This window comes from Pteropus alecto, unplaced genomic scaffold, assembly GCF_000325575.1.
Source record: "Pteropus alecto unplaced genomic scaffold, ASM32557v1 scaffold88, whole genome shotgun sequence".
NCBI classification, from domain to species: Eukaryota; Metazoa; Chordata; class Mammalia; order Chiroptera; family Pteropodidae; genus Pteropus; species Pteropus alecto.
The window spans coordinates 4113642-4116234 of record NW_006494611.1 but is presented as its reverse complement, the minus strand read 5'-3'; the positions used below and the strand labels follow the sequence as shown (position 1 = coordinate 4116234).

General features: G+C 38.4%; 1 pseudogene; it reads right to left on the bottom strand.

Annotated features, from left to right (window-relative positions):
• Window positions 1–607: 607 nt before the first annotated feature.
• Window positions 608–726, bottom strand: LOC112474200 (annotated as a pseudogene).
• Between the last annotated feature and the right edge of the window lie 1867 nt (window positions 727–2593).

Genomic DNA, 2593 nt, shown 5'->3' with positions numbered 1-2593 from the left:
CCAGTTTAGTACAAACATTGTTTTTATTTCTTCCCATTCCCTTCCATTCTTTATCCATGTGTACTTACATTTTATAGTTGCAGTTATAGATACAATCTAGTAGTCCAGGATTATTTTTTCCAACATCTCATGTTCCCTAGCCTTCAAAATTAAAGTGTTCAAAATTAACACTTTAATGGCTACATTATATTCCATTACTCCATTGTAGGATGTTGTGATGGTTAATTTCATGCGTCAACTTGACGTGTGCCCCCTGTGTGCAGCCGAACAGGCAATGGTGCTCAGAGTGAGCAGATCCGTCAAGGTGAAAATCCGCTCGCGAACCTGGCCCCTTTAAGAGGCTTCTGCCGCTACCATTGCCTCTGTCTCACTCAACCACTGGAGATCAGGCAGCCCCGTGTCCTCACCCCATCCCACTCTCTGCTGCGGCAGAGTGACCTCTTGGATTTCTCCCTAGTTGCATGGCTTGTTCATCTAGATCCCTGGCGATTTTTCCTTGCTGTTTGCTCCTTGTTTCCATCACAGCCTTGATTTGGTTGCCAGAGGGATGAACAGAGCCTCTATCATCTATGCCATTTTCCCTCCCATCAGTTCTATTTTTTTTTAACGACTGCAGCACCTAGTATTCTTAGGTGGTCTCCCATCCAAGTACTAACCAGGCCTGACCATGCTTAGCTCCCAAGATTAGACGAGATCGGGCACGTTCAGGGTGGCATGGCTGTAGACTAATAAGTCTATTAAAACACACACTATTGCTTCTGCTTCTCTTGAGAACCCTTATATGGACATGTAGGTTTTTAATTTTTTTCCAGTTATGGCCTTCTACATAAAGTCTTTATGTCTATAATCTAGTCTTTTTGTTTTTAATTTTATTTATTTCAAATGAGCAATATGTAAACATTGTACAAATTGAAAAAATTTTCCTTCCTTCACAATGAAAATCGCTGTTATAAATTTCTTGTATACCCTTCAAAAAGTAGACTATGCCTATACCACACCATAGGCAGCATACTACCCACACTGTTCTGTGCTTTTTTTCATTCACCTTGGTCTTTTTTCAGGCCAGCATGTACTGCCTCAGTGCTTCTGACAGGCTTGTTCCCTCAGATCTTTTTGCTACTATTTTTTATGGCAATATCTCACCAGCAAAGGGATTCTCTCTTCCAGGCAGACAAATCAATATCTTCATTCTCCCCTCATTCATTCAGTCACACTTTTAGCCACTTGACAAATGTTTACTGAGCGTTTACTATGTGCTGAGCACTGTGCCGACTCATGGCATTGAATGGTGAACAAAACAGGCCACGTCTCTGCCCTCATGGAGCTCAGTCTAGGGAAACAGAAGCATTGAATCAGAAATTTCAGTTAAGCCAGGTGAGGGAAGTGATGAAGGACATTTGTGGTACAATGGACAGCCACACAGGAGGGAGATCCTGGCCTATAAAGGCTTTCTGAAGGAAGTGTCACCTTGCTGAGACTGAGAGAATGAGGAGGAGTTAGCCAGGTGAAAGGACTTGGGAAAGGTGTCCTTGGCAAATGATGAGAGGGAGATGGCAGGAGAGAGAGTGGAGGGAAAAAGAGAAAGCTTAATATACAGAAAATTTAGTGGGCTGGAGAAATGAGGCCAGCAAAGTTGGCAGTGCCAGGCCATGAAGGCCTCATGGATTTAGTCTTAGGGGCAAAGAAAAACCACTAAAGGGCCTGCTTTTTGGTAATTCCTTCAGTTTTAAGTTTATCTGTTCATCCTTTTCTGTCTTTTAGTTATTTAAATACTTTTTGTTGACTTTTTTTACTGTTTTCTGCATTACTTTTTGTGTTTGTTCTAGGGATTAGAGTAGGCATACTTAACTTTTAACAGTATAATTTAGAGTTCATGTTGTATCACTTTATGTAAAAGGTAGAACCTTAAAACCACACAGGTCCATTTACCTACCCACTCCACCATCCTTAACGCTATACTTGTCATATATATATAAAACTTCTGTATACATTATAAATACTGCTAGAAATTGTTATAATTTAGTTTTTAAACAGTCTTATTTATGTTAAATTAAGAGGAGAAAAATAATCTTTTATACTTATGAAAATATTTATCATTTCTAATGCTCTTCATTCCTTCCTAAAGATGAGTTTTCATTTCAGTATCATTTTCTTTCAGCCTGAAGAACTTCGTTTAGCATTTCTAGTAGTGTAGCTCTATTGGTAAAAATAATTATCCTAGTTTTTAAAACATTTTAAAAAAACTTTTTAAAAATTAAGTTTATTAGGGTAACAGTGGTTAATATAATCATATAATTTTCAGGTGTACATTATAATTTGATATCTGTATATTCTATTGTGTGTTTAGCACCCGAAGTCTAGTTTCCCTCAGCTACCATATATTTGATCCCCTTTACCCACTTCACACTCCCCCTACCTCCCTATATTTGAATCTAAGAAATCTCAAGATAATCTGTTTTCGCTTATGTTATTCAGTGAACTCAAACAAGAAGTAAAAATCTAAAGGTAGACATGGCTTACTAACATGTTTTTGAATGGACCAGTGAATGAAATCACGGCATGTGCAAAGACTACCACAAAACTCATGTATCAC